The sequence below is a fragment of the Carlito syrichta genome, unplaced genomic scaffold (genome assembly GCF_000164805.1).
Source record: "Carlito syrichta isolate Samal-C Ts95f unplaced genomic scaffold, Tarsius_syrichta-2.0.1 Scaffold304090, whole genome shotgun sequence".
NCBI classification, from domain to species: domain Eukaryota; kingdom Metazoa; phylum Chordata; class Mammalia; order Primates; family Tarsiidae; genus Carlito; species Carlito syrichta.
This window is the reverse complement of record NW_007248186.1, coordinates 951139-974025: the sequence shown is the minus strand read 5'-3', so window position 1 is coordinate 974025 and position 22887 is coordinate 951139.

The window sequence follows — 22887 nt, the reverse complement described above, 5'->3', positions numbered from 1 at the left end:
CCTCCACTGCCAAGGGAACTTCGGAGAAACAGAAGATGGCTCTTCTTCACACAACAGCAACATGGGACACGTCCATCATTGTCCTGCCCAGCTCTGCTGAGTAGACAAGGGGCCACATCAACAGATCCCAAGCCACCACCACCAACCAGAAGTGGGTGGGTCTCCAGGGGCTGAACCAAACAGAATTGTTCTCTGGAAAACAGAACTGAGCAAAACAGAAAAGAGATGGACAGACCAGTTGGGACACGGCACTAGAGTTGAGAAGGAGATGGCATGGCATCAGGACAGGCAGCCACTGGGCTGAATCTTAGGCCAGATAAGCCAGCTAGAAAGGAGCTCCTAAGATGATGAGAGTAAGGAGACTTTACCCCAACAATGCAGAGCCCAGTCCTATTTCACATGAGACATGTCTTCACTTCACTGTCTGACTTTGGAGCCCATGACACGTCGGCATCCTCACTATATATCTACCATACACCCAAGAAAGCCCTCTGTGTATGGGTGGATGTGTCTGCTTGTTGAGTGGGTCTCCTTCCTTGCAAACAAGGGAGCTTGAAGAAAACAAAGGATAGGGACCCGGCCCTGGGATCCTCAGTTTCCCCAGTCGTCTCCTCACCTCTTTCACATACACATCCAACCCATCCCTGCCCCATTTAGGTCCTAAACATTAGGAGGAAACATTGGCACAAAACAGTCCCAGAAGATATCCTTTCCCACAGAGCAATGGCAGGCAAGGACCCGTGGCTTCTGGAAACGTCATCACCAAGCCCATGAAACCAACAAGGTAGAGGTCTCCCTATTTAAACATTTAGAACATTTATTTTTTAAGCAACACCTGGCAAGTGTTACCCTTCATGCTCCCCAACGTGAACTAAAACTTGGAGCCAAGAACCACAGTGAGGGAGTACATGGAGGGATCCCCCCAGAATAGCCCCGGCAGTGTTTCACGAGTCACCGGTTCATTGCAGAAGTAAACCAGTAACTGTTTCATTTCAAGTTACGTGGCACACAAAACCACGGAGCGCAGGAGGCAGCAACCCACAGAAAAGATCAACAAAAATTTTCAGAACAGAAATAGCCCATTTGTGGGATAAGTATGTGAGGAAATAGTATGGGCAGTAAACTCAATGATTTAAGGGGAAGGTCAGAGAGTAGAAGGCAGAGGTTGAGACTGGAACTGGACCCAAGATTGTGAATTGGTGAGGAATCATATCAAAATGGTAATAATAATTTGTAATCTCTGAGTGGAATGTTTTTTCTTTTTTCCTCTTTCTTTCTAAATTTATTAAAATATTTAGATTTTTTTTAAACTTATTTTAAAAAATACCAAAGGGTTCACAAGAATACGCAGTGTGTCTGTGGCTGTGTGCTATTATCATCCGTGGAATTCCAGCTCCTCACAAAGAAGCATGGACATCGGTCCCTGACGTGTTATGGAACTTTGTCACACTAAATTTTCTTAGCTCTCTCCTTTAACCTAAACACACGTTATTTTCCTGTATAACTGGATATATCATTGCTCCACACTTTACCATATATGTAAGTATATATAATATTTATTTATTCACTTTTTAATTTTATTTTTTGAATCCGTGGTCTTGCTCTGTTGCCCAGGCTGGAGTGCAGTGGTATAACCATGGCTCACCGCAGCCTTGACCTCCCAGGCTCAGGCAATCCTTCGGTGTCAGCCTCCTGAGCAGCTGGGGCTACAGGCACGCGCCACCATACCTTCCTCAGTTTTTTTAATTTTTTGGTAGATGAGGTTGCCCAGGCTGGTCTTGAACTCTCGGGCTCAAGCAATTCTCCCGCCTCGGCCTACCAAAGTACTGGGATTACAGGAGTGAGCCGCCTCCCTGGCACAATCATCTAACTGAATGAAACAAACAGCAGATTATGCCTCTGCCCAGAAAGCCTCTGCTTAAGGTCTGAGGAGCCCACGTCGGGTTGATCATTGGAGCTTCTTACCAAACACACCGATGCCCTAACATTGCCAGCAAGCAGAGGCAGTTGCCCAAACTCTTGGTGACATTACTGCCACGTCATCTCTAGGTCCTGTCCTGCCCTCTCTGGCCCCCACTTTGCACAAAAGCCCCCCCCCCCGACTCTCCTCCTGATTGATTGGTTCTTGCTCCTCTTTGAAGTGGCCAGCGTGATCTTTGGAAAGCATAAACCAGGTCACCTCCTTCCCACACTTTAAAGTCCCCATTGGATTCGAATATCACTAAGAATAAATTCTAAACTCCTTACAGTACCTGCAGTCTGGGGGGATCTGGGCTCTAAACCTTCTGACCCTACCTCTGCGCCACAGTCTCTCACTTCCCCAGTGGCAGCCACGTGAGAGGCGCTTTCCATCTGGGTCCCGCCTGGAACACTACCCAGAAGAAGGGTTAGTCAAGCCCACCCCAGGGAGACTTCCCGGGGCCACTTCCAGTCTGAACACGCCTCCCCCCACCTCTCACACACATCTCATCCCTGCCACTGGCCATTGTCTCTCCCATCACACGGTCCTCTCTCAAACTTCTCACTTTCAGAAATTATCGTGTGACTGCATTCGATTTTATTGTTTTTATTCTATTTCCACCGGCCAGATTTTAAATTCCATCAAAGCCAAGGTCTGTCTTTCTTGTTCACTGCTGTAGATCCAGGTTCTAAAAACAAGGCCCGGTACATGATAGAGTCACCAAATATATTTCTTGAGACAATGATCCTCTAACTTGAGATTGAAAGAGAAGAGTTACAATTTTTCATGTAGTTTTGCTCAAAAGACTTTTTGTCCCCATTTATAAGCCCAAAGTACTAATTTCTACCTTAATATTACTTTTTCCACTGATAATGGAAATTATAGTCACCTTTTGGTTTTGAAATACCACTTTATATTAAATACCTAAGCAATCTGCATTTATTATAGGTCAACCAAAAAAGAACTGGATATTACCTGTCTCCTATAATTAGATTGTATTTTCTGAAGAATCATGTTATTCTAGAGTTTTACCTTCTAATTTTCTTTGGTATTACATGTTTTTATTCCCTGCAAATAAATGGGCAATTTTTTTCTATTTTGTGTGCAAATGAGGAAAAAAAATATTAAAATCTAAATCAGACAACAGACTTTCTAGAAATGACCTGACTGGTATATATTTGGGAGTAAGGCCTCCCAACAAAGAAATAAATGTGTTTCATTCCAGAAAATATGTTATTGAAACTTACCCAATCACCAGCATGGTCTGTGGGAACAAATCCAGAAGGGGATGGAGAAGGGGATGGGCAAAGTGGATGTTATGTTTTCCCAAATATGGTCTCTTGTAAACCTGGTTGTGATCTGCTCACATGTGCCACATCCATCTCTCTCTCCCATTTTTTATACTAGCTTCATCATTATTGCTTCTGTTTTCATCGCACATGTCAGGCACTGCCCTAAGCTTTTCCATGGATTTACATGTATTACCTCATTTAACTCATAAAATAACCTCAGAAGGTCAATGTTATAATGCCCATTATACAGATCAGGAACCTGAGGGTTAGTAATGTACAGAGCTGACTGCAAAACACGACCTTCACCATCACACTACTTGAATTTCTTTCTAGAAATTCTATATGGATAGATTTCCATTTAGGGGGAGCAAAACTTTAAAGCAGTGTAGAATTCTAATACAAAGCTGCTTGGGAAAATGTAACTGTTTCAAAGATCCTTTTCTTCCCATAAAAAAGAAGAACTCTGAGGTCTGGATTGTACCCACCAGTAAAATAATGATAGTATTAATAACCACCTTGTTCAATTCATCCTTACAAATAACCTTTCTCTCTTCCTTTGATTTCATAAACACTACATATTCAGTCCGAGCCAGATGCCTACAGACACCTTTGAAGACAGTATTTCATCATCTGAATATTTGACCATTTGAAGAAAAAAAATAGCTTGTTCTAAATTCCTGCCTTTATAAACGTTTTCAAGGTGCAGTCAAAATGTAGCTCCCTGCCTCTTGGTGTCCCTCAAATGACCACCCACAGACGCCTCTTCTGTGACGAAAGACTTTCTCAGAAACCAAAAACTGTCTAAGAAAACAATTATTTCTTTTCGGAACTCTTCTGAGTCTGCGCAAAGACATGAAGCTACAGGGAATTTCATCAGAATTACAAGCAGATCTTAAGCAATAGTAAAGGAAGATAATTAAGCTGAGATAATCAGCACTTCGGATTGGATTCCTAATCAAATAATTCTTTGATTTCCATGTTTTGTTTAATCTATACTGCCCCTTCCCAGCATATACCATAAACTTTGATTTCATGTTTGTATAAAAATGAATACTGTTTCTGTGTTTGTGTTGTGTCTTACTGACTGGAATTAAGTTCACTATCAGATCAGGATTTTAAGTTCTCTTAAACACTCACAGCTTGTCATATTTTCCATGCTAGCTACAGAAAATCCTATGACCCTTTGTTATGTGACTACTGAATGTCTCTTTCAAATGCTGGCTGACATCTTAATCAGGCAAGACCCTAACAGCCTTTCCAATGAGAGTCTCTTCTACTTAGTACTTAGGTCAGTGGCTGATTTTAGTCCAGTCCTCCTGTCTGTATTACAATCATTACATTCTTTGCCATGAAGCACCTCATGGGACCAGGAAGGCTAGACTGTGTGGTGGTTAACTTTATGTGTCAATTTGGCTGGGCCATAATGCTCGGATATTTGATCAAATATGATCATGGATGTTTCTGTGAAAGTGTTTTTTGTATGAGATTAACATTTAAATGAGTGGACTTTGACTAAAGTTGATTACCCTCCCTAGTGTAGGTGGGCTTCGTCCAATCAGTTGAAGGCATGAGTAGAACAAAAACTGACCCCCGTGCCCCCGAGCAAGAAGGAATTCTTCTAGCAGAAAAATTGCAACTCAGATTGAAATTCTTCCCTCAGTCTTCAAACCGCCACCCTATCCTGCAGATTTTAGACCTGCTCTGCAAGAGCCAATTCCTTAAAATAAATACTCTTTCTCTCTCCCCTGCCCCGAACATACACACACACCAGTCTTATTGGTTCTGCTTCTCTGGAGAATTCTAATATAGGCTGTCTAATATTGTTGCCATTTCCCGCGCAGCCTCAGCTTCTTCCTTTCGTTAACGGAATGTGTTCTCAATGCACAGGTGGGTCAAAGAAGTTCTGTTCTTCCAACCCTATCCCTTCCATCACTCTGCACTGGTTATATTATGACACTTAAACAGGTGAAGGCTAGAATCATTTCGTTTCCTTATTGATGGTCAGCCAAAACACACTGGACCACACATTTGCCACTCTTCTAAAGCACATCTTAAGATCATTTTTTTTCCCAAAGGACCATCTCCCCAGGGTTATTCATTTTACTTATTTATTCGCAAGCAGAATTTTTTTGGAGGAGGATACTGTTCCACATGCAGGAAACAAAGACAAATAAATGTGCTGACTCTGTGAAGCTTACAATACAGTGGGAAGACATAAAAACAGTGGAAAAAATAATGTCACTTGGCATTAATAACCCAAACAAAGGGTCTGAAACTTCAAACCTATCATTATCATCAAGCTATTTTAACCCTTTTTACTCAGTGTCCCCTCTGAAGGGACATTGTAAATCTAGCAAACCACTCAGATGTCCCCTCTCAAGAGACATAGAGAGATTGCTGGTGATTGTACAGGACAAACTTAGGCAAGAACACTTTTCAAAAATGTATGTTTTCTGGAAGTTTTCCATTTAAAAACCATGAAAAATCTGTGCTCCATTTGAGATCTGTCAAGCTTCTGATCAATCAGTTGAGAAGTGGTGTTCAGGAATCATGAGTATGTCCTTCCACATCGTCTTCGAACAACAGACTGGACCATAAATTACATATTGTTAATGAGGGAGGAAGAAAATGAGACAGCATTGACTGCTTGAATAGAAAAACACCAGGTGGAAGTCATCAAACAAATTACTGCACAACACGTATCAATGAACTTGAATGCATGTTCGTGACTGTTTCACACGTTACCACACATTAGGAAAATATAAGGTATAAAATTTTGATTTTTTTGGTCATAAATAAGTTCCTCGATGTCCAAAATTCCATTCTAATTCAAATGTCATTACAATAAAATAATTGGTTCCAATGCTATACTACTTAATATGAAGTGATTCATTTTTCATTATTTCATAAAAACATGTCGTCAAGGTGCTGGTAGGCGATCCGTGAGATGTCTCCAAGTGCAAAGGGTTTAAAATAAGATAGAGAAGCCGGGCTCGGTGGCTCAGCCTGTAATCCCGCGCCTTTGGGAGGCTGAGGTGAGTGGATTGCCTGAGCCCACGGGTTCGAGACCGGCCTGGGCAGCGAGACCTCATCTCTACAATAAATTAAAAAATCAGCCGGGCGTGGTAGCGCATGCCTGTAATTCCGGCTACTTGGAAGGCTGAGGTGGAAGGATCACCAGAGCCCAGCAGGTCGAGGTTGCGGTGGCCGGGAGTGGCCTCTGCACTCCAGTCTGGGCGACAGAGTGAGACTCCAACTCAAAAATAAAATAAAATAAGGTAGAGGACGAGGATGTGAGGAGGTTGTTATGAGCAGAATTATGTCCACCGCCCCACCCCACAAAAAATTCATGTTGAAATCCTGACACCCAGTACCTCAGAATGTGACTGCATTTGGAAATAGGGTCTTTACTGAGGTGAACAAGTCATTAAGTTGAGATCATTAAAGTGAGCCCTAATCCAATATGACTGGTGCCCTTCTAAAAAAAGGAAATTTAGGCACAGACACACACAGATGGAGGTGATAATGGAAGAAGACAGTCATCTACAAGCCAAAGAGAAAGGCCTGGGACAGATTCTTCCATCACGGTCCTGAGAAGGCACAAAGCCTGCTGACACCTCAATCTTGGACTTCCAGCCTTCAAACTATGACAAAATAACGTTGTTTAAGACACCCAGTCTGTGGTACTTCCTTGCAGCAGCCCTGGCAAACTCGTGTATAGATTGAGCTTAAGAATAATGTAGAGCAGTAGCTAAAGACAAGAACAAATAAGAAAGTTCTCATAAAGCTATCATCAACTTGAAGTGATAACTGACCAGAAGTGAAAAGACAAGGAAAGTAAGAGAGGTAGGTTAACTTGGATTATGGGTACAGTAAATTATAAAAGTGGTACAGTAAATTATAAAGTGGTACAGTAAATTATAAAGTGGTACAGTAAATTATAAAAGTGGTACAGTAAATTATAAAAGTGGTACAGTAAATTATAAAGTGGTACAGTAAATTATAAAAGTGGTACAGTAAGTTATAAAAGTGGTCACTAACCCCCCCCACTCCCACTCCTTTACCCACACACATGCCTATCCCTATAATGTGGTCTTGAAGACTCTCCAATCAAAAGGTAGAGTCTGTTTTTCCACTCCTAAATCTGGGCTGGCCGTGCGACTTGCTCTGATCAAACAGAATAAAACAGAAGTGATTTTTTTTTAATTAGTTTCAAGCCTAGATTTCAAAACACCTTTCAGTTTTCTCTCTCTTGCTCTTCTTGGTAATCCTGTGATCAACACTACATAAGCAAGCCTGGGCTTGCCTGCTGGATGATGAAAACATGAATACCTGGCTCCGGTAGTCCCAATTCTCCTGCCAGCAGCCAGCTATCTGCCAAGTATATGAGCTAGGCTTTCAACTGCCAGCTGACTGCAGACAGAAGTGAACCTAGCTGACTCCAGCGGAAGAACCACTCAGCTGAGCTCAGCCCGCATTCCTAGCTCATATAATTGTGCACTTATATGTGGGGTTGCTGATTTGCTTGTTTTTGTTTTGAACACGGTATATGGTTTCTGTTTAAAGTCACAAATTTTGGGGATGGTTTGTGGTATACTGCAAAAGTTAACTTATAGGTAGGATGAGTATTTTTGCCTTTCACACAGATAAAAAAAAATTCAACAGCAAAGCTATCTGGATAAGAAATTCTTTCTGTGACATATTGCATTTGAAACATCTATGGGACTGTTGAAAAGTCAGTTGGTTAAATACTTCTGAAGCCCAGGCAATAGGTCTTCTCTGGACATACAAATCTAAATGACAGTCATGTGACTGATGTCCATGCATAAATAGATTGCAAAAATAGAGTAAAGGAAGAAGAGGACCAAGTTAGAGCCTCAAGAACATCAATATTTAAGGTCAGGCAAAGCAAGAAAGTCAACTGAAGAGAGGAGGAAACAGGTTGAAAGCCAAGAGAAAAGTTAAAAAAAGTTCTCAACATAGGCAAAGTCACAGAAATGTTTAAAAGAAAGTAAAACTGATAAGAGTTTCCAACGTTTGGGAATTATGAAGTCGTTGCCATAAGAGTTTTAGCAGACTTTGGATGGCTGAACTCTTATCAGATGTCATTTAAAAAGTGAATGGGGCCGGGCATGGTGGCTCATCCTTGCAAACCCGGCACTTTGGGAGGCCAAGGCAGGAGGATTGCTTGAGGAGTTCAAGACCAGCCTAGGCAGCATAGCAAAACCCCGTTTCTATTAAAAAAAAAAAAAAGTGAATGGGAGGGGAGAATTAGGAAATAATGACTGTAACTGCTATGGTTTGAATGTGTTCCCCAAAGTTCATGTGTTGGAAACTGAATCCCCAGTGCAACAGTGTTGAGAGGTGGGACCTTTAAGAGGTGATTAGGTCATGAGCACTCTGTCCTCATGAATGGATTAGTGTCATCATTGTAGAAATGAGTGCATTATCATGAGAGTGAGTTTGGTATAAAAGCAAGCCCAATCCCCTCCTACTCTTCAGCCCTTCTGCCTTCCACCATGGGACAGCACAGCATGAAGACCCTTGCCAGATGTCAGCACCATGCTCTTGGACTTCCCAGCCTCCAGAAACAAATCTTTTGCATTTATAAATTACCCAGCCCGTGGTATTCTGCTACTGCAACACAAAACAAACTAAAACAGTAACGATTATCTCGCTGAACTTGGCAGATAGGCTGCCTTGGATGTTATCTGCCTCTGCTCAAGGAACCTGTGAGCTACTGAGAGCAACCAACCTCACAGTCATGCAGATTCATGCCAGTAAAAGGTACAGTCCCCAGCATCAGCTGGGCCTTTCGAGGTATGCAACAAAGGGATGAAGGAGACAGTCCACTCCTAAACAGAAGTGAGAGACTGATAGAGAAATTTTTCAAGATGGAAGAGATTTGGGTACATTTATTCCTAACTTTCAGTCATAAAGCTGTAACTGATAAATCCAAGTCCTGGAGAGGATGGGAAGGGATTATATCCATAGCAGAGGTGGAAGAAAACTGGGGGTGGAAAGATGGAGATTTCCAGATATGAGACAAAAGGTTGAAGGAATCACAGCGGCTGACCACAAATCCTCACCTGGGAGGGACACAGTAGAGGGCATGAGAGTTGAGGACAGAGGGCAGTGTTTAGAGTTGCAGATATGGACAGTAAATGAGTTCAAGGTCCCATTCAAGACTTGCTAAATGGCACTGAGGCTGGGGACAGTAAAATTAGAGTGGCATGACTTTGTTGTTTGTTTGTTTGCTTGCTTACCTCTCCCTACCACCCCAACAGCATGCATGCTGAAGCAAATAGGACAGTTGGTTGCACTGACCCAAGATGGAATTTTTATGGACAGATATAGAAGGGTGAGAGATTAAGGGCCTTGAGGTTTTGGCAAGACTGGTTAAAGTGATGCGTCATGGGATCTCTCAGCTGGTTAAAAATGGAATGGGGGAGAGGATGAACTGGAGAAAAGGGAGCGTAGTAGAGGGAGCAATGGTCTTGGAAATAAATGGATAGGGGAACAAGCAGAAAGGCTATGAGGCTATAACCTGATGTGGTTACACTGAAGTTTAAGGTTCCAGAAGCAGAGACATTGCAAAGGATGAAGCCAGGATGTGGGCAATGTGATTTGGCAGCTGAAGTGTAGGGGGGTGAAGTGTTGAAACTCTGGAGCTAAGTCACTGGATACACCCTCCATGTGTAGATGCTGAAGACCACCCTAGTGATGGCAGTTGGAGTGAGAAAGAGAATGTGAGCCAAGTGACTGAGCACCTAATGAACCAGGGTGGAGACGATAAGAAAGCCAAGAAGAAGGTTAGGATGTAGTCTATGGTAGTCTATGGCAATTTCACTGGAGACAGGGGAGGTTGGATTGTACAGTTTTTTTTTGCAACAGTGGCAAAGGAATATTCTGGGAGCAATAGTGATCTCAGCTTCTCCTGGCCTAAGGGGTGTGGACAAATGAGCAGTCCCTGACCCCCAAAAACGTACTTTCTTAGGGAAAAATCAGACTGTAGTAAAGGGAGAGACTGGGGGAAGGGAAGTTTATTTTTAATGAACCAAGGGTCCAAAGGCACTGTTGAAAAAGTTGTAAGAAAGTCAATTGAGGAAGAAAGAAGAGGAAGCCAGAGAGAAACAAGTATGGCCTTCGTTGTGGGACTTAATCATATTTCATCTTGAATGAGAGTTTTATTTTTGCAAATAACTTCAAGATTTTGTGCCTGGGTCCATACCAGAACAATAATGATATAATAGTACATAGTCAATATTCCTCTTCTCTTGGAATTATCTCAGGAATGACAAGAGATACTGTTTAGAGTGCAGGTTTATTCCTTGTTTTGAAGTTAAGTAGTTCAGTGAATAGAACAAGAAAGATTTTTATCTGTAGACCTCAACAGAACATAAACCTGTAGGTATCTGCAGAGATATTATGCCCTGAAAGGGAAGAAAAAAATGCTCTGATAACCAGAGTTAAACGCTTGAGATAAACTATTTGCTTGGATCACTCGACCAAGGTCTTGTTCTAGCAGTCAAAAGAATTTGCAAAAACTAAAGATGAAGGAAAGTCATCAGTATTCTAAGTTGACTGATACACATGGTCACGAAAAAGGCTTATTTTGGGGTTTTCCAATGGACAAAGAAGGTCAGGCTCGGTGGCTCAGCCTGTAATCCCAGCACTTTGGAAGACTGAGGCAAGTAGATTGCCTGCACCCTCAGGTTCGAGACCAGCCCAGGTAACTTGGCTAGGCCTCGTCTCTACAATAAGTCAAAAATTAGCCAGGTGTGGTCGTGTGCACCTGTAGTTCTGGCTACTTGGAAGGCTGAGGTGGAAAGATTGCCTGAGCCCAGCACATCGACGCTGGGGTAGCCGTAAGCATGCCACTGCACTCTAGCATGGGCACAGAGTGAGACTCCAACTCAAAAACAAACAAACAAACAAAATATAAATGGACAAAGAAAATATTGTAATATAAAGATTCATTTTATAGTAGTCTCCATCTCATACTCTTACACGTAGCCGTCAGGAGTATAAGTTGGTACATCTTTTCAGAGACAATTAAACTTTTATGCCTTTAACCCAGCAGTTTTACTGGGTGCTCTCTTAAAGAAATAATAATGCACTGAGTTTAGTAATAATTGATGATGGTTAAATAAATGGTCCTATAAACATAAAATGCAATACTACAGTCCCCAACAATAATATAGAGCCATATGAAATATTGTATGGAAGGTTGGTCATGATTTATTGGACTAAAGTCAGGTTATAAAAATATTTACATGTGATATTCATTTAAACATGAAATACACAGGCCTAGAAAAAAGACTGGAAGGACATAAAAATATGATTATCTGTGATTATCTTTAGGTGTTTGGATTATGTATTTTTTTTCCTGAACTTTTCTAAGAGAAAAAAATTCCCAAACACAAATGTATCACATCTGGAATAAGAAAAACTAATAATATGATTCTATTAGCTTCTTGATATATGTTTTTTAAAACCAGTGCTCTAGAAGACTGAGTTTAAATACATTTTTAAAATTAAGGAGCAAAGGGCCGGGTGTGGTGGCTCAAGCCTGCAATTCCAGCACTCTGGGAGGCCGAGGCGAGAGGATTGCCTGAGACCAGGGATTCAAGAACAGCCTGGGAACCTTGGCAAGACTTCATCTCTACAATAAATCAAAAAACATTAGCTGGGCATGGTAGTGCATGCCTGTAGTTCCGGCTAAGTGGAAGGCTGAGGCAGAAGGTTCACCTGAGCCCAGCAGGTTGATGTTGGGGTGGCCATGAGTGTGCCACTGCACTCCAGTCTGGGCAATGGAGTGAAACTCCAACTCAAGAAAAAAAAAAATTAAGCAGCAAAATATAAAGGAAGACAATATTCCCTATACACAAAAATGCAGAACAAAAGAGGTATATGTCCCAATTTCAAGGTAAAAACTCTCTTCTTAGCAAAAGTCCTTTTTGGAAGGTGCTTAAAGGAATGTTTCTTCCTCAAACTTCTGATTCTTTTTCATAATCGTGTGTCTAGTAGGACCTGATGTCTTTACATTTCCAGAATGAGTTAAAGGTTATTTCTCCAGCCAAATGATCTGTAAGATTTTAGTTAGCACCTATTTCGTGCCCTGCACCACGTTTAATGCTGCAAGTGGTGCAAATAATGTTTTAAAAAAATAAAACCCAGGACACTTATAAATCTATTAGGAAAAGAGCTGTAGCTATTTACTCTAAATATAATAGGCATAAAAGAATTAATAATAACAACTAGCATTCAAGCAGTACTTAATATTTAAGAAATCTTTTAAAACCCTGTATATGATCAAACATAAGATGAGGCATTTTCCCAAAATTCTCTGGAAAAGAGGCAAATTTGTATATTTTCAAAGACTCTCATATTGCAAGACATTCTCCAATTACTTTATTTAAACAACTAAGTGATGCTTGGGGAAGACTCATTAGCCTGAAATGACCTCAGTGAAAGCTTCGGGATGCTTAGCGAGGTCACTTGGCAGAATCGGTTACATAGGAGGCAAAAAGATTTAATACAGATTTAGTCATTATTCCTGGGGTAAGGTACCACAATGCAAAAGTTTAATAAAATTGCAAACAACCATTTTAACATAACTACCTAAGTAAGTATAATGTATATTTATTTAACATCAACTTTATTTCAAGGCTAATGGCTTCTCTTTTCAGCAGGCAACCTGTCCTTTCACCATAATAACAATAACTTAAGAGAGTACATTACAGTTTACAAACACTCCCCAAAACATTCTCATACTTGATTATACTAGTACAGTAAAAGAATGAATATGACCAAAATTTTGAAAATATCAATCCATTGTTTTTAACAGCTGCTTCTTTAAGGTCAGTTGAATTAGGGGAGATAATTTTAAAACGATTTATAATGCAACTATTACTAAAAATTGTCTAAAAATTCAGCAATGGAGTCTTACTTCCTAAAACAACAAGCCTTTGATAAACAGGGATGATTCCATTATCTTCTACAATTGTGGGGGCTCTTTTCATCAAAGCTATGTGACCCTATTGTGTGTGTGACATCACAACAAAGAAAGACGTAAAAGATTTCGTTAGCACTGCTGCCTGGGCTTCATAGCATATCCCTGACTGCTGATACCTATTCACTCTCTAGCTCTGGTGACTAATTTTAATCCAGAAAAAGTTCAGTAATATCTTGAAGTGCAACGCATCCAAAATATGTGTGTTTGATTTGCTAATTAAACTGTTCTTTTGACATTGTCAACCGAGCGGATTTTAAATGACGCCAAGATCTTAAGTTTCAACCAAATTTGAAAGCTTTCTCGCTTGTGACACACAGAACAGGGTAGAAAGGAACTCTTGGATCTATATTACCGACTCACGTGATCCCAACTCTGCTAGCTCCTTCTCTTTGCTAAGTAAGAGACAGGGAGGGGGACTGCTGGTGGGTAATCGATAACACCAAAGGAGGACTGTAGGTGAAACTTTGAGAGTCCCTCCTTGAAAATTTCCAAAGTCAGCCGGGCTCGGTGGCTCAGCCTGCAATCCCAGTACTTTGGGAGACTGAGGTGAGTGGACTGCCTGAGCCCACGGGTTCGAGACCCGCCCGGGCAACTTGCCGAGACCTCATCCGTACAATAAATCAAAAAATTAGCCCGGCATGGTAGCATGTGCCTGAAGTTCCAACTACTTGGAAGGCTGAGGCAGAAGGATCGCTGGAGCCCAACAGGTCGAGGCTGCGGTGGCCGGGAGCGGCCACTGCACTCCAGTCTGGGGGACAGAGTGAGACTCCAACTCAAAAAAAAAAAAAAAAGAAAATTTCCAAAGTCAAAACAGCAAGCAGGGCAGACTCTGTTCCCCCATTTGCTCACCTCTCTGCTCCCATTCTTTATTCTTCCTTCTTGGTACTTCACACCATTTAAAAGAACTGGCAGGTAAGTAGGTAGACAGAAGACAGAGGGATGAGGAGATAGGTGACATATGTGTGTATATAAATATGGGTAGATAAATCTATACCCTTCGGAATACATATCCATATATATGAATGATATCCATCTATCTATCGTACGTGTGTGCGTGCGTGTGTCTGTGTGTCTGTGTGTGTGTGTGTGTGTGTGTGTGTGTGTGTGTGTGATCTACGTCTCTCTTACTAAATTAAAGCTCCTAGGCCAGGCCTGGTGGCTCACCCCATAATCCCAGCACTTTGGGAGGCAGAGGCAAGAAGATTGCCTGAGCTCAGGGGTTCGAGACCAGCCTGAGATCTCAGATCGACAATTTTTTTTTAAAAAGAGCCAGGCATGGTGGCGTGTGCCTGTGATTCCAGCTACTTGGAAGGCTGAGGTGGAAGGATCACCTGAGCCCAGCAGGTTGAGGTTGAAATGGGCAACAGAGTGAGACTACGACTCAAAAAAAAAAAATTTTTAAAGCTCCTTGAGAAAGGAAAAGCACATTGTAGGTGCTCAATAAATTTCTGTCATATGAAAAAAATTGGACAAAGCAAACCAACCCTTGACAACCATTCCTTGACAATTCCTCCTATGCTCTCCTTCTGCTTTGAATGCCCCTCTGGCTCCGTTCTCATCCCTGTTCTCATCTACTCAGAGCCTCTCCACTCTTCAAAGCCCAGAACAAATGCCACCGCCCCCTTGAAACTTTCTGTGATTCTTCCAGCCAAAAGTAAACTCCTCCTCCTCCTTTAAATGACCATGGCACTGTCATGGCCTCCTTTTTCTATCTTCTTGGCATCTAGGTGAGGGTCCCCTTATAACGTATAACCATGTTGAAGGCAGCATGTTTAATTCATCTTTGGTGTTCCTCTGTCCATTCGTCCATCAGTTCAGTCACCTAAAGCAACCGAGCATGATAGTTAAAACATGGGCTTGGAAGCCAGACACATGAGATAGAAATCCTTACGAGCTGTGTGATCTTAGGTAAGTTACTTCCCCTCTCTGTGCCTCAGAGCCTTCACGTGTAATATGGAATACTATCAAGAGTACCCACCTCCCAGGGTTATTTGATGACGAAATGAGTTAATCCATGTAAAGCACTTTAGGTTTCTGGAATGTTACAATAGGGGATTAATAAACGGATTCAATGATGATTGACTCGACATAATTTGCTGAGGTATGTACCAGGTACTCAGCTAGACTATGTACCAGGTACTCAGCCAGACTGTCCCATCTGTAGGTACTCTATAAATATTTGAGGAATAGCTGGTGAGACCTAACATTGACTCAGTCAGTCACTAAGATCTTCCAGGTCCAGTTCTCATTTAATCCTCACGACCATGTAAGGGATGGATGGTCACCCAGGAACAAAGACCCTTCAGCTCTGTGTTGCACAAGTGCATACTTCGTGGGTAAAAAGGCCCCAGTGCTCACTGCCAAGCCCGCCAACTCATAGAGCTTTTTTCCATTCCCTCCTGCAACTCCCTTGACTTTACACGAAGCATCTTTCTCAGCATCTGTTCAGCCTGACTCCCGTCATTAGATACATTCTTATGTGTTTATAATGCACCACTGATTTGTTTCAGACTAAATCGTGGGATCTAAAAATAAAGTGATGTTGAACATATTTCTCTGCATATTAACTTTAAAGAATAGATTAATCCTTTAGAAATAATCAAAAATGAATGATCTACTCAGCATGTAGCAGTTACCAAAATAAAAATTAAAATATGAGCCCCTCAGACTCTCACTTTTCCCTTTCTACTATTTCTAAGCATATTCATTTAAGTATATACTTCATCATTTTTCATTTTAAAAATTAAGAGGTTTAGTGAGCCCATGGAAACCCAATCATGCTCTTCCCTGGAGACATTTAAATGGAAGCGGGATTCGTTTATTCTCCAAGTCAAATTCTCATTTTCAAAAATGACATTGCAGAACTGTCCGCATCGTCCTAAGAGATGGAACAGAGAACAGTAAATAAAGTGACTCACAGAATGGTATCGAAGTTGTTTTTTGACATTTCAGCCATTTATCCAACACATATGTTCTGTCTGTCTATGACAGGCACAACATGATGAGAAGGCATGGTTCCTTCCCAAAAGCAGTTTCCTTAGCAGTTTGGGAGGTGAGACTTCCACGTAAATATGACAACACAAGTCAGAAAAGGTCACAGAAAGGAGAGCAAAGGGACCAGGCACAGCGGCTCATGCCTGTAATTCCAACATTTTGGGAGGCCAAGGTGGGAGGATTACTTGAGGTCAGGAGTTCGAGGCAGCAGTAAGCTATGATCATACCACTGCACTTCAGCCTGGGTGACAGAGCAAGATCCTGTCTCAAAAAATAAAAATAATAATAATAATAAAAGCAATGAGGAAGAGACATCAATTGCTGCTGGGGAAAAAATGATTTGCCTATTGATAAGCCATGTAAAATGTTTTCCCCTCCAACATACACACACACGCCTAATTTGACTATTTGCTTCTTTTCTTGTTTTGGGACTTGCAAACACTCTCAATCACCAGCCTTTTGGGTGCTTGCCTTTCACCTAGGCTCAATGACATCCTTTTATTCAATCTGATGTTTTCCTAATACTCAGAAAGGGTGACATACACAAATAAATGTAACTTGTGGTCGCAACATTAAATAATGAGGCAAATTGCAGTTTATAAAATGCAGTTGTTCGATGCCACATTTCCTTTTGGAAGAGGGAAGCCTACAGCCAACTGTGAACAATTACCAAATTGTCAATGGAATTCAATAAATGTTGTTTAAAAAAACTAATTATTTGTTACAATAACCAGCTACTACTGCCACTTTGTATTTGGAGGTTTGTAAACTACTTCCATTTGAAATGTAATTGATTCCATTTTTATCATTTGTTCAAGTTTATGTGGTTGTTCTCATCCTAAGAGATGATAACATCTATTTTCAGCAAATTATACATTATAATTCCTCATTCAAAAGCTGTAACAGAAAACAAAATGCTAATTTATGCTGTAAACGAAACTACAGAATCATAATCACTCATTGTTAACATTAGGGACTAAACTGCTACTGGAAATAATAAATTGGAACAAAACGTGGTAGGGATTGCTGGTTTGATTTTTCTCGCTTTTTCTTGACATCTTTTTGCTTGTTTTGTTTTGATGTGATACAGTTGCCACACTTGCAAAAACTCTTTCAGACAGGAGATGACATGGATGCCGTGCCTTCTCCCAGATAGAAGCCAGACGTTCACCTTGCTCTTACATATTACCTGAAGCTCTCTGTCTCAGAGCTACAGGAAGACGTGCTCACAAAGCAATCAGCAGTGCACGCAAAAGTAGAGAGGCCTATTAGAATGACACACTTGCTTTTCCACATTTCCTGAAAGTTTCCACACCAACAATTCCCTTCGCATCAGCAATCTTCCCCTACAGCTCCCTACCCCCCTGCACTCCACCACCACCCCACCACCCCCCTCCCGGGGGTCTCTCCTGGGTCAAGATCCCTCAGCAACCCCTTCTGGCCAAGGTGAGCCTTCCTTGCTTCAGAGAATACACCAAACAGGTAAATAAATGGATCCAGCACAGTGGCTCACTCCTGTCATTATAGCACTTGGAAGGCCGAGGCAAGAGAATTGCTTGAGCCCGAAAGTTCCAGACCAGCCTAGGCAACACAGTGAGACCTCGGCTCTACAAAAAAGGCAAAAAATTAGCCAGGCGTGGTGGCACATGCCTATAGTCCCAGCAACTCAAAAGGCTGAGGCAGGAGGATCACCTGAGCCCAGGAGGCTGAGGCTGCAGTGGGCCCTGATCGTGCCACTGCACTCCAGCCTGGGTGACACAGTGAGACTCAAAAAACAAAAATAATAAATAAATAAATAAATACACAAAACCCAGAAACTATTGGGGGAGGTGGTCAGTAGCTGGGACTACCAGTGCTCGCCACCACACCCAGTTAATGCATTTTTATTTTTATTTTTAGAGACAGTCTCCCTATGGTCCCCAGGCTGGTCTAGAACTCCTGACCTCATGCGCTCCTCCCGCCTCAGCCTCCCAAGTAGTTGAGGTCCCAGGTGCAAGCTACCATGCCTGACAAACACAGTAACCTTCGATAAATCAGGTCACTCCTCGTCAACACGCAAAAAAGGATGGCAGGGGGGTTAGGGGGGTTGGGTCTGCTCCCATATTCCAGACACTGCTCTGTTGAAAGAGTGATCACCAAGCGAAATGACTGTCACATCGCTTAGTGGCATTTTCTCCTTCCCTCTTTTTTAAAAACATAGAATCCAAAAGAAAGAAACATTTAATATAATCATGCTATCAAAAATGTGAATTCTTTGAAGGGACCAAAAAGTCACGCTGCCTTCTAGAGTAAATCACTTTCGGCTGCCCTTTTATTTAATGCCATCTGCCGTACACATTTACCTCTTCGCTGGCAAAGTGCGATCATTGATTTCCTATGGTCTCTCTGGAAGGAAGTTCTGCTTCCTTGATGATGACTGCAAAGGGTGGGTGACCCCATTCTCATTCCAATGCAAACCCTGCACTTTTACATTTCCGCCAGGGCCACAGGAATCTGAAACCAGCGAGAAACTCTTTGCCCTCTTGGTAGAGACTGTCTTGCTGTAACTACTGACATTTAATGTTTTCCCTCCCCTTTCCACAACTATATTTTGGAAGATCACAATGTAAGGGCTAAACCACTAAAAGGCATCAGTCCGTGATGGACATAAATGTTAGGTGCATGATTCAGTACAGAAGACACCTGTTATAACATGGCCGTGACGAGAAAGGTAGATTTCAGACTAAATCTCAAATGTGGCTATATGTGGTACAATCCCAAAGCTGTATGAATTGGCTTATAAAATGAGAGTGAGTGTATGTCTCTGCCATATATATACATATATATGCACATATACATATATACACACATATATATACATATATACATATATATGATGAGGTTTGGATGCATCTGAATGATTATAAAATTATTTTATTCATGTATCTTAAAATTACATTTCTTCTATGGAGTGCAATTTTACTGATAACTCATGTACATTTGAAATGAGTCCCCCCACACTAAATCATAATTATTCTATTTTAGAAGATCCTGTCTATTTCTCAAGCTGGATCAACCATTCAAACAAAAAATGGTAAGTTCAGACATCTAGTCCATCACCAAAAAAAAAGGCATCAGGTAGTATGGCTGATTCCACCAAAACAGATAACTTTATCTCATTCGCCAAAGAGAATTATATCCGGTTATATAAAAGACAGAAAATTGGGCTCACTTGGGCAAACAAAACAGACCTTCACTTTTTTATTAAGCGGGCAAATAAATGACGCCATCACAAAACGTGTGCCCATACACGTGGCCACACAATTTCTTTATGATGTACCAGAGAGTGGGCACAGGGGGGGGCAGAGAGGGGGTGGGCACAAGACTGCCCGGGGGGCAGCCTTCCTTCCCCTAACCAGTACGGAAACCTCAGGCAAAGGCTCTCAACTCTCTGTGCCTTTGTTTTCCGCATGCATTAAATGGGAATAATAATGAAAGTAGCTGCCTCATATATGTTGTTATGGAGACTAAATGAGTCAGACACATGCAAAGTGTTTGGCACTGAGAAATGGTAGCTACTGTCAATGCTCTTTAGCTCCCAGACCTTAGGTTCACAGGAATTCAAAAAGAAAAGCAAACAATATTTTCAAGCTGATACCATAGGTAAGTTAGCCAAACTGGAAGACCCACAGCAAACCAAAACTATTACAAGTCTCTTCTATCAACCTAGGAGAAAACCAAAGTTAGAAAAACGGAGGTGGTCAGGCTCAGTGTGGCTCACCTGTAATCCCAACACTTTGGGAGGCCGAGACAAGTGGATTGCCTGAGCCCGCGGGTTCGAGACCAGCCCGGGCAACTTGGCGAGACCTCATCTCTACAATCTAAAATCAAAAATTAGCTGGACGTGGTGGTGTGTGCCTGTAGTTCCGGCTACTTGGGAGGCTGAGGTGGAAGGTTCGCCAGAGTCCAGCAGGTTGACGCTGGGGTGGCTTTGAGTGTGCCACTGCACTCCAGCCTGGGCAACAGAGTGAGACTCCAACTCAAAAAAAAAAGAAAAGAAAAGAAAAACGGGGACTATGTGAGCTGGATTTACAGGTGGGTTTCTAAATTTTATTTAAGGTAAGTATATAGAAATGTGCTTAAAACTATTTCGTAGCTCATACATACATCTTCAGGAAAATTAAAATGTTTAAAACACAGAGGCCGAGTTTATTTTTTGAACTTTGAGATATTGGCTTTCTAACAACTTTGTAAATGGAGGACATTCCCAAGTCTTGGCTCATCTCCGGAGATGCAAACATCGTCATCGCTTTAGGAATTATGAAACATCCAGTAAGAAAGAAAAAAAAAATGTTGAATTCTTTATGATACTTGGACTGAAAGGAAAAGAAGCGTTCCTCATGGGCTGCTTTCTGCTCTGGCTATCCATATCCGTGGAAGTGGTGCCAAGCCAAAAAAAAAATAGACGGTCAGCATAAGCTTTCAGCAACTTACCCATATCCATTAATGATTCTGCACTGAAACTTCTACCTGCTGGAAAAGATAGAGTGAGTATAAAGAACTACAGGTACTGGCTAACAAAAGTCCAGGGCTGAATTCAAAACAGTCACTGCGTACTCTGAAGAGACAGGGCACTTACAAGAATGCCATTTTCTATTTCTCTAGTCTGGAAAATTTGATGAAGCGGTAGAAGTGGAGGGGTAAAGGAATAAAAGTGAAAAGGCATAGTCAAGTCTAGCGGTAGCGTCTCTTTCACAAACTTGAGTGACGCTACCCAGTAACCAAAGAACTGGCCAATCAGGTGAGTGAAGTTAGATGTCTGGCCTCATAGACACCCAAGCAGACAGCTAATTGGCTCCATTTTTCACTTTCAGTGGATTGATTCAATATCATACAGACCTGGCCCGCTTCGATTTGGGTTTACATGGTGACAACTAATAAGGTGACCTAGGTCTAAACTGCCAGCCGTAATGACCACTCCATGGGCTGCTCCGTGATGGAGACAGAAAGCTTAAACAACTACAGGAGAGAGTCACAGGTTGAAAAACACAAAAAGATAAAACTCGGTTTTGGAAGCTTGCACTACTGCCATCCCTAGGCGTGAAACTGTAAATTAAAGAATGGTCTGCTGTCTGCTGCACTGAGCCAAATCAGAGACATTTCACATACACAATTTAATTGGGGGTTTCATTCTAATTGAAGACACGAATTCCACCTAAGCAGACGCTCCCCCCCTCCCCACACACACAGACACTCTTGCTATGGTATGTTTTGCACATTGGCAAGTGGGCGCAAAATATCTGCAACATGGTCTACTCAGATATAGGATGGAATTTCCCAGTTTTAAATGGTAACAGATGTAGTTTCAGCTCTAATACACATTGGGCTCTCTCCAAAAAAAATTTAAAAAATAAAAAAACACCCCTCCCTCCCCAGCTTTAAAGTCACAGAATAACTAAAAACCTCCTGGTAAATAATGATGTGTAGCTGGGTTTTCCTTCTTTGTTTGTGTTTGTTTGTTTTGTTTTTTAGTAATGAATAAATGTCCCAGTTGTTTCCGATTTTCTAGGTCTACATACCAAGAACCTCTGTCTTCATTATTTTTTTCACTTGCTTGTTTATAACAAGAGGTGTCATAATCATGTTTCTTGTGAAAATGAAAGTAACCAAAATGCCTTGTGATTCCAGGAAAAGAGCTTCTTAGGGAGACATGCCTGCCTGCTATTGATGTTGCAAAAAGGCTCCTTTTACATGGTATTAGATGTTGAGAGCACATCATATTGATCTGGAAATAAAAAGCTTTTTTTTTTTTTTTTTTTTTTTTTTTTTTTTAGTACAGTCAACCCTTACCTTCATAAGCACTTTATAACACTAGGAAGAGGGTTTTATTTTTAATTGAGGTAGAGTAAACAAATTATATTTGAAGAGTGCTGCTATTTTTGGAAACCGGAGGATATGTAAGCTTTTTGGCAGCAATTCAGGTAGAATCATGAATAAGTCTCACTCTTTCAAATTTGGCCCGGGCCTACCCATAGCAAGCTCTACCAGAGTCCAAGATGAGATTTAAAGTGTTGCCTTTGTTTTATCCCTTTTCTCCTTAGGAACAGTGGGGGATCCGGTTTCCCAATCATTTGCCCAAGCTCAAACGCTGAAAACGCAAACTGGAGAGGGTAAAGGCCCTTAGGCACGCCTATTCTTCAGCCCTGAAAAATGGAGATTGTGGCTGCGTTGGAAACCGCCAATCCTGGTGAGGCTCACTGCCCCGGCTTGCATTCACCACCAGGGCCCAACGCTTCGGCAGCACTGGACGACACCTTCCCCTTAATGAGACAGCTCTCGTTTGTTTCTGTACTTTATCTTAAAGTTCATGGCGCACCACTGGAAGAAGAAATCAATACTTCAAATAATCTCCCCTTCCCCACCGTCCAATTTCGCTGCACTAAGTAGCACGCGACCCAAGACTAGCCCGTGAACCCATCATCCCCCACCGAGCAGCACCAGCTGCTTTATCAGAATTTCTGTCGATTTTCTCGGCAACACGAATCCCCTTTTCGAGAAGAAAGACGTTGCCTTTGGGGGAAACGCTTTTCCACATCAAGTTAAACTAACTTTACCCGAAGCAACTGAGAGTTCTTTTGTACACG